A 14,351-nucleotide genomic window follows, 5' to 3' on the forward strand; every position below is an offset into this window, starting at 1 on the left:
GATTATAAAATTGATTAAACATATCACTGAAACTGAACTCTTACTCAATTGGAAAATATAGGAAATCGCTTATTATGCATCTCTTAAACGCAGCCAAGGCTCCTATCCCATTACATTGGAAATCCACTCATGTCCCAACAATCAAGGACTGGTTTGAAAAGATCAATAATATTTATAAAATGGAATATTTTATGTTTGCTACAAGTTTCTGGAACATGACAAAAAAAAAAAATATATATATATATATATATATATAATTTATTTTACACAAAGTTAAATGATATATTGCTCAAACATGTTGTGGGTATATGTGCACATACACCATAAAAACATTCTGCTCCTGAGTATGGGGATACCACATGTGTGAGACTCTTTTGCAGTCTAGCTGTATATAGGACCCCAAAAACCAATTGCTGCCTTCAGGCTTTCTAAGCCCTTGTACACACGGTCGGAGATTCCGACAACCAAATCCGTCGGATTTTGTCCGAAACTGTTGTATACACAAAGTTGTCGGAAAATCCGACGTGATGACGTTATTTCGTTACGACGGGACTATGTTCACGCTAGTAGCCAATAGCTTTGGTGTAGGAATTTGATCTGAGCATGCGTGGCACTTTGTCCGATCGGAAATTCTCTACACATGATTGGAGTATGTCTGATCAGAGCATTTTGTCAGAAAATTTTACCAACAAGTTGGAAAACTTGGTCCGTCGGATACTCAGACGGAAATAGTCCGATGGAGCCCACACAGTCGGAATAGCCGACAAAACAGTCCAATTGGACACATTCCGTCGGAATCTCCGACCGTGTGTACAAGGGCTAAGGGTGTAAATTTCTCATTTCACTTCCTCACTACCTATCACAGTTTTGGAGGCCCTGAAATGTAAAGATAGCGCAAACCCCCCCCCCCCCCCCCCCCCATGACTACTTTTCGGAAAGTAGATACCTCAAAGTATTTGCTAAGAGGCATGGTGAGTATTTTTTCAGATCTCATTTGTTGCCACAATTTTTTGGAAGATCTAGAAATAAAAGGAAAATGTTTTTTTTCTTTTCTTTTTTCAATTTTCAAAACTTTGTGACAAACAGCAAAATCTGCAAAATACTCCACATGCCCCTCAGCAAATAGCTTGGGGTGTCTACTTTCTGAAAATGTGTCATGGGGGGGGGGGGGGGGTTGTGCCATTTTGGCATTTCATTGTAACTGAAACTATGATAGAAAGCTCTTAGAAAGCTTGAAGGTGGTGATCGGTTTTCAGGGTCCTGTACGCGGTTAGACTGCCAAGAAGAAGCAGCAGAATGTATTTTGGTGTGTAATTCCACATATAGCCATGGCATGTGTGAGCAATATATCATTTAGTTGACAATTGGGTTAATTAAGTGGGTTAATTGCTAATTTAGGTCTAGGGGAACAAAAATAGAAGTTTTTTTTTCCATCCCATTATATATTTCACTGCTGCTGATCTCCTCTAGCCTCTGTCAGCCCCTTCCTATCTACAAGCACTTGCTTCAGGACATCATTGATCAGGACCAGCTTCCTATAATGCCGCGTACAGACACGACCAGTTTTCCCTTTGGAATAAACTCCAAAGGTTTTTCCAACGGAGTTCCACTGAAACTGTCTTGCATACACACAATCACACCAAAGTCTGATCGCTAAGAACGCAGTGACGTACAACAACAACGACGGGACTACAAAAAGGAAGTTCAATAGCCAGTAGCCAATAGCCTCTGTCTCATACTTGCTTCAGAGCATGCCTCGTTTTTAGTCTGTCGGAACAGCATACAGACGAGCGGTTTTCCCGATAGGAATTGATTCCGTTGGAAATATTTAAAACATGTTCTATTTCTAGGTCTGTCAGAATTTTCTTTAAAAAAAAGTCTAACGAGGCATACACACTATTGGAATATACGATGAAAAGATTCCGTCGGACTTTTTCTGTCGGACATTCCGCTCGTGTGTGCGCGGCATTACTGATAACAGCAGAGCATGTCAATGTTTCCATTAGGGGTGCATGTAACAGGGTGACAATGCAGGAACACAACTGGGGGACAATTGTCACCCCATAACAGAAGTTTCTTCATGGTGTGATCATCACCAGAGGCTATTTTCTGAAAACTGCACATTTAAAAGGATTGAAAACATCTCTTGAAATTGCATTAACAAGGTAAAGCTTACAAGAGATTTTAGTAATTGAGTTTACATCTTCTTTAGGAATATTGTTCAAGCAGAAAAAAAAAAAAAAAAAAATGTGACAGAGACATTTGATGGAAGAAGATCTAACTATAGGCGTCTGTTCTGTGCAAGATCATTTTTATCCTACTCCTCCCCCATTGCCTCCTCCTCCTTGTCAGTGCTCTCTCAATACTCTCAGCATCCCTTTCTTCCGATGAGGTGGAGCCTGGGCTGGCAGTTTTCGTAGCTATGAGCATAGAACAAGTGAACTTATTCAAAGCAATCCCCACTTCAGTGATCAGTGGTGCAGACAGGAGTCTGGGGCTTCACTGCTCTCCTCCAGCACATCTGGAAAACTACAGGCAATCTGTGAACAAGAAGAGGACCAGGCAGTATTGGGAGCTGGCTTATCTAAGGGAAGACAAAAGGGACCTCTTTATCATCTTACCATATAAAAACAGCTTTGTGCTCACATAAAAGCAGAAAAGTTCTCAACAGTCATGACATTGGACATAATTACTGGCCAGCTGGGAGCCTGCAGTCATGTAATCCAGCTCCTTCAAGACACAGGATGCTATCGTAAAAGGTAAATGCACAGAGGACCATCTTCACTAATCACCACCCATACACTTTTGGCTTTGTAGTAGTTACAATGGTCACATTTAACTAGACTTAAAAAATTGATTGAATATGCAATTGTATATACATGAAAAGGGGATAATCTTGCTAACAAACAGAACAGCATGTCTTTACCAAGGATAGAATAGAATAGAATAGAATAGATAGATAGATAGACAGATAGACAGATAGACAGATAGATAGATAGATAGATAGATAGATAGATAGATAGATAGATAGATAGATAGATAGATAGATAGATAGATAGATAGATAGATAGATAGATAGATAGATAGATAGATAGATAGATAGATAGATAGACAGACAGACAGACAGACAGACAGACAGACAGACAGACAGACAGATAGATAGATAGACAGATAGACAGACAGACAGACAGACAGATAGACAGATAGACAGACAGACAGACAGATAGATAGATAGATAGATAGATAGATACGTAGATAGATAGATAGATAGATACATAGATACATAGATAGATAGATAGATAGATAGATAGATAGATAGATAGTGTATAGATTTATGGAGCAGTAATGATGTGCATTAAACCACAAGAACAGAGTAGTACTCTAGTTAGATCAGTAACAAGGTGAATTCACCTTGATTTCTGTAGATCGCGTGATGCTCATTGCCCTTCACCTTTTTTAAATAAGTTGCTAATTGTTTTAAATATAGTAAAAACATATTCCGGTTAAATTACATATTTTAGAATTATGTTGTGCAATGTTTTTGATTAAATTGATAAAAATGTAATGAGCTTATTGACAAAAATAGTACTAATGGAAATGAAATTGCACATATATTAGCATTAACAGTGGCATTATTATTATTATTATTATTATTATTATTATTAATAATCACCTTTAGAAATGAATGCGGTTAAGTATGAAAAATGTATAAAATGAATGTATTTAAGTATGAAAAATGTATACAATGTTTTTATTATTAGTTGCATTTTTTATATGTAATACTGGGAAATGTAGGGGTTAAATATAACAAACAACATGACAGCATATGGTAAGGGAGAGAAACCCTCTAAAGACTATTATGCTTTATGATCCAATCTCGCTGTTAGGAGTCAGAAGCAATGCTCCAACATGCACAGCAGTGTTGTGATGTGAAATATTTCTGAGATGCAGCTTGTGTCACCTATAGTAAATCACTGAGGGTTATACACATTATAGAAACAGCAGAGCGTAATGTATGGCAAATTGAAATCAAAGCCATACATATAGTCAACAATAGTGGCAAAAGCAAAAAAATCTGAACCTATTTGGTGTAGTCCATATTCCTGATGGATACAATCATAAGCATAATGTAATTAGAAAAAAAATACTTAGATGCCGTTCAAATGTTTAATGAAACCACACTGTAGAGAAATGTGTGTAATGCTACATACAGATATTCAGCATACAATACAACAGTTATTTTATGGAATTGTTATTCAAAGCTCCCACATAGTCCACGGATTAGTGTCTGTTCATTGTAATGCCTTGGAAACAGCCAATCTAATTCGCCCTCTGGTTTCAAGCAAACCCTTCAGGGGCAAATGGCATGTGAGGATACCTTAAATGATGCCTTATTCTGAATAAATACAAATTTCTGAATTATTTTATTCCCTCTGCATTGTAACCATGATGACTGTTGAATGCCATTGGCACAATTGAAATGATCCAATGTGGCTCTCTCACAATGGAAACTCAATTAACTGTGCATGACTAGGGGAGAATCATGTGCATCATTTCATTTATAGCAAAATCAAACCATAAAACCTACTACAGCTTACTTAGTTAATTGAAGATGAACATTAATAATGTTAACCATGTGCAATTAAAATAAACAATGTATTGTAATGTAATGGTGTCAGAATAAACTTTGTCAAATCCTATAACTCCATTAACAGTTCAAGCTGTTCCGTTTTTGGTGCTTCTTGAGCCTCACTCTACTGCTGAGGCAACTGAATGAGCAAGTTTTAGGATCACAGCATCAACCTGAATAAACTACACAGAGATCAAAGTACCGTAGTTAACACCCATACTGTTACTGCTCCCTCTTGCCTTGAGCATACAACTGCCTCCTCAAAATCTGGAAAGGATAGACAAAAATTTACCAAGGAACATATAAAAAAAATCTTCTGATCATTTCAAACCTTCCGTACTAACTGTACCTTACAGCAGTAGTTACTACTCAGTCACCCCTACTTTTTTCCCTGCCATTATCCTTCTGAATTGTCTCCATTGTAGAAAGTAATAATTTAGTTTAACTTATGGGTTGGGGCATTGAATCCAGCTTGGATTTTGGAGGAGGACTGCTTTTCCCTAGCCCCCTCCTCTCTGAGCCCCCATTCACATTATGTGAGAACTAATTGCAATCAAATGTAATGCATAACAAACAAAATATAGTGCAACCAAAATCAATAAATCAAGTTCACATAGTAACAAATTCCACCCATGTACAAATTTCAGTGACAGTTCATTAATATCCAGTGACTTCAATGAGTATAACCTCCTAGCTGGAATTAAAGCTTACCTTCAAAGGTTGACCCCACTACAGAGTCACACACGCCTGGTATAATATCTCTCTCTTTCAATAAATTTTTATTGGGTATGAAAAGTAGTGATACAAAACAAGAACAATGCTCAGTGGTACATATTGTAACATAGTGCTCTGCGAGAACAGTTTACGGATACAGAGACCTTGTGCCCAATGCCAACATAACAGTTCTGGCGGGTGTAAACTAGCATGAGAATTATCCAAGAGATATAACATTGTAAAAACATTAGTGACTGGAGATCGATAAGGTCCCCTCCCCCGGCAACATTGCTTTGTTCAAGGGGCAAACCTTCCAACCCCGGCACCCCAAATGGGATCTAACTGGGTATAATATCTCTCAGGGTGCCTCGGGAACATGACTCCTCATCCCAATGTACCTAGACAGCTCTGACCTCCTCCTGGGATCTCATTCAGTCTTGTGTGGCCATATAAAGACTAGGCTTGTGCAATTCGTTTATATCATATCAGCTAATTTATTTTGTGCCGGAGGATGGATTACTGGCAAAGTGCATTCCTGAGAACTGAGTGAGAAGGGTGTTGTATTGTATTTGAGCTGAGGAGAAGAGACGTTGTCATTGTGTGTGTTAAAAGATTCAATAAACAAACGACTTTCCAAACGAATCATTATCACAAATGTCTATGCATACATAAATAGCGAATTTTAACAAATACAAACGAATGAATTCGACACTCTACGAATAATAACGAATTATCCGAAAACTTATTAAAATAACATAACGAATATAACAGAACAAAATGATGTATTTTACGAATGACAACGAACCGAAACTAAACTAAATTTTCCGTTGTGCACAAGTCTAATAAAGACAAAGGCAAACCATAGTGCTCTCTGCTAGTAACATTTATTTAAAACTTTTAACTTAGGGATTAAAAATACATAAAAATGTGAAAAACATGTATATCATCAATTATGATGTAAACGGAGAAAAGACGTCCTGAATGGCGGCACCTTGCACCAACCTATTTTTCCAGGTGTGTGTGACTCTGTAGTGGGGTCAACTTTTGGAGATGAATAGGCATTCCAGCTAGAGGTGGTAGTCACTGGATATTAATGAACTGTCACTGAAATTTGCCCAACTATGGAATTTGATGTTATGTGGACTTGATTTATTGACTTTTGGTTGTGCTACATTTTGTTATTCGTATACTGAGAATCACAAGTGGATACACTCTAAGGCCGCGTACACACGGGCGGACTGTTCGTTCGTCGTGTGTGGTCAAGTCCGTTCATGCTAATTTTGAACGGACTGTTTGTCAAACTGTTTGACAAACAAAGTTGGGCGAACAGTCCGCCCGTGTGTACACGGCCTTAGTGGTGTGGGCAGCAATCAGGGCAAGCCTAATAGTAGGCTAATACATTGAATAGTATAATTCATGCATATTATTTTTGTATCAAATATTGTGCTGATTATATATTTTTTCACATAAAAATGTAATGCATATTTGCATTTAATATTTTATAAATATTTTATTATAGCTAAAACAGATTACAGAAACTAAATTGTCTAATCAATATTGCTGCCTAGCCCAAAAAAAAAAAAAAAAAAAAAAAACAAGCAAATAACAGAGTGGAGTCTGCATCTAGTAGAGTGAAGACTTTCCAACACAGCAGACAGATGTATGTAAATATAGACAAGAAAATGTCTGTTTTTGTGGGCTCTGACTAATGTTTCAGGATAGTTTGTGACCTGTTCTTTTTTTTTTTTGTATTGTTTTGTTTTTTTAGCATAGACTAGATTTAGGTGGCAAAAGAGAGTATGGAAACTGAAATAGGCACCACATCCCTAAGGATAATAGATTTTTAAGGTACAAAATGCGTGACTTTAACCACTTCAGCACCGGAGGATTTGGCTGCTCAATGACCAGGCCATTTTTTGCGATTCGGCACTGCGTCGCTTTAACTGACAATTACGTTGTTGTGCGACATTGTACCCAAATAAAATTAATGTCCCTTTTTTCCCACAAATAGAGCTTTCTTTTGGTGGTATTTGATCATCTCTGCGATTTTTATTTTTTGCGCTATAAATAAAAAAAGAGCAACTGTTTTGAAAAAAAAAGCAATATTTTTTTACCTTTTTGCTATAATAAATATCCCCCAAAAATCTATAAAAAAAAACCCATTTGTTTTCCCTCAGTTTAGGCCGATATGTATTCTTCTACATATTTTTGGTTAAAAAAAAACGCAATAAGTGTATATTGATTAGTTTGCGCAAAATTTATAGCGTCTACAAAATAGGGGATAGTTTTATGGCATTTTTATTATTATTTTTTTTATTAGTAATGGCGGCGATCTGCGATTTTTATCGTGACTGCGACATTATGGCGGAGGATTTGGCTGCTCAATGACCGAGCCATTTTTTGCAATTCGGCACTGCGTTGCTTTAACTTACAAATACGCGGTTGTGCAACGTTGTACCCAAACGAAATTAATGTCCCTTTTTTCCCACAAATAGAGCTTTCTTTTGGTGGTATTTGATCATCTCTGCGATTTTTATTTTTTACGATATAAACAAAAAAAGAGTGACAATTTTGAAAAAAAATGCGATATTTTTTACCTTTTGCTGTAATAAATATCCCTTAAAAATCTATTAAAAAAAAGCATTTTTTTTCCTCAGTTTAAGCCGATATGTATTCTTCTACATATTTTTGGTAAAAAAAAAACGCAATAAGCGTATATTGATTTGTTTGCACAAAATTTATAGCGTCTACAAAATAGGGGATAGTTTGATGGCATTTTTATTATTTTTTTTTATTAGTAATAGCAGCGATCTGCGATTTTTATCGTGACTGTGACATTATGGCGGACACATCAGACATTTTTTGCACTATTTTGGAACCATTGTCATTTATACTGTGATCAGTGCTATAAAAATGCTGTGATTACTGTGTAAATGACACTGACACCTCTCCGTGACACGATCGTCGGGAGACAACGGGCATCGAGTCCACGGGACCTGCGGGCGCGACGACGGAGCACGCGGGGGGCATGCATGCAACGGCATGGTGGGAAATTCAAAGGGACGTACAGGTACGCCCATTTGCCCAGCTGTGCCATTCTGCCGACGTAAATGCGGTCAGCAAGCAGTTAAAGGTGCCAATTAACTAGACAGTTTTTTTTTTTTCAATTATACATTTTATTAAATAACAGTATCTTTAAAATATTTGACTACTCTTTGTCATTTTAAAGATACTATTATTTAATAAAATATATAATTAAAAAAAAACTGTCTAGTTAATTGACACATTTAAAGTCCCGCTTTTTGCACCTTTAAAAAAATATATAGATTTAGGTGGGCCTCCACCATACCACATCCAATATATATATATATATATATATATATATATATATATATATATATATATATATATATATATATATATATATATATATATATATATACACACACAGAATATGAACCCTATTTATCACACAAGGCAGACATTATCGGAACAACTTGAGGCAGCTTGTGTTAGAAATGTTAATATTTTAATTCTGCAGCAATTAAAAACTTAAAAGGGAGTTACAAACAAAAAATAAACTCCTATGAAAACAGAAGCACTCACCACCCACCTCATTTTTGGATTTTTTATTTTTCATACTTTTTTGCACGGCACTGTGCCCTCCTCCTTACCCCGGTCATCTTCTGGGACCTGTGTGCATCCCAGAAGACGACAAGACCATTCAAAAAGCGCCAAACAACTCGTGCATGCAAAGCAGGAAACAGGCAGTGAAGCTGCAAAGTGAAGCCTTGCAGCTTCACTGCCTGTTTCCTGCTTCGCATGCCTCTTTCCCTTAGTAATGATGCCATCGCCTGCATCCAGAGCCAATGGAGGGGTCGGTTTCAGGTGCTGACATCGTGGGCTCCCTGGACAGGTAAGTGTCCTAATATTAAAAGTAAGCAGCTACAGTATTTGTAGCTGCTGACTTTTCATTGTTAACCCAGGCTGGAACTCCGCTTTAAATATAAAACAATTGCAACACCCTCTGTACACATAGTAACCAATACCAAACAGGTACCCAACCCAGAAATGGAGATACTCAGTCGTCATGAAATTTCATGTCGACTGTGTACCTCCATTTCTGGGTTGAGTATCTGTTTGGTATTGGTTACTATCTGTTCAGAGGGTGTTGCAATTGTTTTATATTTAAGTTTTTAATTGTTGGAGAAATAAAATATTAAAATTTTTAACACAAGCTGCCTCATGTTTGCCATTAAAGTCCGCCTTGTTTTATAAATAGGGTTCCTATTTTTTCTGTATTTAGCATAGAATAGGTGATTAATTTGTGATTATCTCCTGCTTTGACTGGGTCCTCCCAAGAGGTCATCCTTCGGGTCTCTGGTCCTCCCTTCCTGCCATTTTATCGCCCCATCCTGTGCTAGGCTTGGCCTTGTAACATATTTTTTCAAAACGACAATTATACTTGTGCTAGTAGTAAATGTGTTCTTAAAAAAGTGTAATTCAGCAAAAAGTTATGATTTATGTAGGTTAACCTCCAGGTGTGAAATCCTCAGTACAAGTTGCTCTAATATCCTATATGGCAGCTGCAGGTTTTACTGTGTATTATTTAATAGCGTTGTAATACAGTATGCACTAGAGAGATCCAGGGTACTCAGTCATCAGCAAAATCTGACAGTAAAAAAAACTTCAGGGCATGGAGAACAGAGGCATTTATAGCACAGAAGTAGATTGAACAAGCTAACTTAATTTCCAGATGATGACATAATAGGGCACACGGATACTTCCTCTGAGTGTGTTGTCTTCTTGGAATGCTAAACAGACATGTTTGCATGAAGTGATGTCAGGGTAATATAAAATGAACCCCGGGTATATACATACATTTTTTCACAGGTAATGCAAGGAAAAAATATAATCAACTGTCAACATAAATTTGCCATGAATACTTTTTGGCTTTTAAAATGTCTGTTTCCCTGGCTGCCAGACCAATCCTTTGGCTTTACCAATCAGCAAGTCACTGCATGTGACATATGTGCCTTGGAAGTTCACTGACTACATAACACCTAAAGCAACTGTTAAAGGATGTTACCAATGGAAGTACCCACATTTCAAGTGGACTTTAAGTTTATTGGGGCACTAACCTGAGTTAGTTTGAGGTGAGTGTATTATCGGGGGGTACCTGACAAACAGACTTTACCCTGAAATATATAGCATCTTCTAATGATAAATACAGGCTGAACATCCCTATGTTGTGCTTCTTTCATTGCTGTCTGTATGCATTATAGGTATAAATCATTATGTAGCCACCCACTTATGAGGTCTTAAAGTGGTTGTAAACCCTTACAAACCACTTTGACCTACAGGTAAGCCTAGATTAAGGCTTACCTGTAGGTCCAAGAAATATCTCCTAAACCTACACGGTTTAGGAGATATTTGGCAAAACACAGGCACCGCTGTCAACGGCGATATGCCGCGAGTACGCATGCGCAGGAATGACGTAATCGTGGCTTCGTCGAATGACAGCGGCGGAGCAGCAAGATCCATCGAGAAGATGGATGCGCCGGACTACAGGGGACAGCGGTGACTTCGCTGGCTCCTGTGTCAGGTAAGTGACACATAATGGACTACTATGCGATGCATAGTAGTCCATTATGCTTTACCTTTGCAGGGAATCAAAGAGGAAGTAAAGGAAGGTTTACTTCCTCTTTAATATTTTCCTATGAGGTATTATAATATCTACTAAGATCAGAATAGCTATACAGTTGTAATCCTACACAGCTCCAAAGATCTGCGGCTTCCAGGAACAGTCCTAGCCTCTGATGACTTGTCCTTGGAATGATGAGGTATTATAATATGAGGTATTATAATATCTACTGAGATCAGAATAGATATACAGTTGTAATCCTACACAGCTTCAAAGATCTGCGGCTTCCAGGAACAGTCCTAGACTCTGATGACTTGTCCTTGGAATGATCTGTCTGTTTTCAAAAATGGCAATCTATACAATTGCTGAACATCCTGGTTTTCTATTTTTATGCAAATACATGCTGAAAAAAAAAACGTTATAGCCTTTTTCCCATATAGTCTAAAATTAACATAAAATGCACTCCTTATTTTACTGACTGAAAAATTATTATATTTAAGTCTCTGGCCAGAATAGGTTTAGCTCACATCTTCCTACACAGAACGAGTAAGTAAAATTGAAGTAATGGAAGTGGGCTTTCAAATCAATTGAGTAGAAGGTGCTGTGGGGGAGTACGGATTTAATAATTTTGTGCTCTGCAAAACAAATGAAGAGGAATTTCCATACTTCATATAAAAGGTCTCTAGGTGAGAAGTCATTAAAACCTTCTAGAAGAAAGGGAACAATACTTGCACACGAAAGCAGTCATTGTCACCATTTGTACCGCAAGAACAATGGATCATTTAAAGAGGTACATGCCTTATCTATCAGAAAAAAAAACATTATGTTTGTGACCCAGATTTTTGAAATGCCTTGTGAGCATCTTAAATTCTTGTGACCATAATTTCACCAATTACACAGAGGGGGTCTATAATCCAGATTACTAATGGCAGTTTTTTAGATTAGGGATGTTTCCATAATTTCTGAGAGTATGGGGCTTATTTAGTAATATGGTCCAAAGAGAAACCATGATATGCAATGTACAGTAACCCACAGCAATCACACAGATTTAATTAAAGATATAATGGCCAGGACAGACATATTGTGAACAGGCTATAGGACTACAATACCTTGTGGTGTCTACTCATACCTCCGAACTTTATCTTAGATTCCCAAGTGCCCCAGGTATTATGATGAATTTTGGGTGTCCTAATATACAAATAGCAACACTTCTAGGTACTGTTGGTAGAAGGTCAACCCTACATTTATTACACCTCCCTGTTGTCCAGAAAGCTGTACCTTATAAGCAAAAAGAAAAGTGCAGTGGTTGGGAGGAGTAGGCCTGCTATGGACACTTCAAGAAAGTACTGCCATTTCCACATTAGGTTCCCACAGAAAGGAATGGCCCCCAGAACTCTTGACAAAAATGTTTTAAATGTATGTGCAGGCAGTGTCTGCATTTTAGTCTGGTAACCACTTTACAACATTTCTAAATGTGTACTCTAAAGCCCAACCCTAGGAAAATAAAGATATTACCCCTTTGCATTGCCCCCACTGTAAGCCCTTGTACACACGGTCGGAGATTCCGACAACCAAATCCGTCGGATTTTGTCCGTCGGATTTTGTCCGACGGATCTTGTCCGACGGATCTTGTCCGAAACTGTTGCATACACATGGTCGGACAAAGTTGTCGAAAAATCCGATCTTTCAGAACGTGATGATGTAATTTTGTTACGATGGGACTACGTTCAGGCTACTAGCCAATAGCTTTGATGTAGGAATTTGATCTGAGCATGCGTGGCACTTTGTCCGATCGGAAATTCTCTACACATGATCGGAGTATGTTCTATCGGACCAGTTTGTTGAAAAATATTTCCAGCAAGTTTGAAAATTTGGTCCAACGGAAACAGTCCGATGCATACCACACACAGTCGGATTATCCGGCAACACGGTCCGATAGGACACATTCCGACGGATTCTCCGACCGTGTGTACAAGGGCTTAGGGTTATATGCTCCTAATGTCTAGCAAATTGTAGAACAGACTCTATCACTGACCCAACTTCTCGCTCTATCCAGTTGCAGCACTCTCCTCCACCCAATACTCTGGTCTGTAGGTGGGGCTTCAGCATAATCATATATAATACAGGAACATTAAGCCTGTATGGGGCATTGAGGAGGCTGAAGTGCAACCAGACTAGGTTATAGCTTACAGAGCAGCTGCAGGGGAACAGTGACAGTGCTGGTTGGAGTCTGCTGGAGCTATGAAAGCTTGCAGTTTGTGGGGGCCCCACTGCAAGGGGATTTAGTTTTTTAATTTTCCTGGAACTGGGTTTTAGGTGAAGTCAATCAGAGAAAAAAAAATTTAGATTAAGTGCAGTTTGCACATTTCTTGGGACATTTCAAGGCAAATGTTTTGCTGCACTGAATGACTAAGCCCTTGTACACACGGTCGGACATTCCGACAACAAAATCCGTTGGATTTTGTCCGAAACTTGTGTTGCATACACACGGTCGGACAAAGTTGTCGGAAAATCCGATCGTACGTAACGTGATGATGTTATTTCGTTACGACAGGACTACGTTCAGACTAGTAGCCAATAGCTTTGGTCTAGGAATTTGATCTGAGCAAGTATGGCACTTTGTCCGATTGGAATTCTCTACACACAATCGGACACAGTCCGATCGGATCATGTTGTCGGAAAGTTTTATAGCCCAGCTCTAAAACTTTGTCCGTCAGATATTCCGAACGAAAACAGTCCGATGGAGCCCACACACAGTCGGATTTTCCGTCGGAATGTCCGACCTTGTGTACAAGGGCTAAGAATGTCTAAAATATATCAAGTTACATTTAGAAATCCTTCTTGCACATTTTAACTGTATATTAACTAAAATGTAGGCTATATATAAATATTCATTTCATAAAAGTAAATGCACTAGTTTGAAGTAAAAAATACAATAATTGGTTAGTCAGTACAGCCTTCATGTTATTTCCATTTCCAAAAGAGTTTTCTCTCTTTGTGCAGATGTCCAGTAAAAGTTGAGACTTGCACAGAACTGTTAATCCAAGGACACTAAGGGGTAGATTTACTAAAACTGGTGCACACAGAATCTGGTGCAGCTGTGCGTAGTAACAAAACTTCAATTTTTTAAAAGCATAACTCCACTTTTGTTGGGGAAAAAAAACATTCCCCTCTGGGTGATCAATGTACATCACAAGGGTTATAACAAACTGTTGCAGATTCCTACCTTTTGTTATTTTGAATAAATCCATGTGTGTTTGTGCCTCTGTTCTGAGTAGGTCTAATGGGAATAGTTTCATAATTAACTGTCAGGTGTGGACCTACAAGGCACTAATGGGGACATCTGCTGGTCATGCATCCCTT

General features: G+C 38.1%; 1 protein-coding gene across 2 annotated transcripts in view; it reads left to right on the plus strand.

The window, feature by feature from the left end:
• Positions 1-2,345: 2,345 nt before the first annotated feature.
• SERTM2 (serine rich and transmembrane domain containing 2) overlaps positions 2,346-14,351 on the plus strand; it is an 88,154-nt gene continuing 76,148 nt past the window's right edge. Inside the window, exon 1 of one of the 2 annotated variants that reach the window (XM_077480764.1) lies at positions 2,346-2,759. The gene's annotated coding sequence lies outside the window, so the exon portion shown is untranslated. The remainder of the gene's footprint in view (positions 2,760-14,351) is intronic. The other variant, XM_077480677.1, reaches the window with a different exon arrangement.

The sequence above is a fragment of the Lithobates pipiens genome, unplaced genomic scaffold (assembly GCF_037356315.1).
Source record: "Lithobates pipiens isolate NorthernLeopardFrog02 unplaced genomic scaffold, aLitPip1_a1.2 Scaffold_1, whole genome shotgun sequence".
Taxonomy (NCBI): Eukaryota; Metazoa; Chordata; class Amphibia; order Anura; family Ranidae; genus Lithobates; species Lithobates pipiens.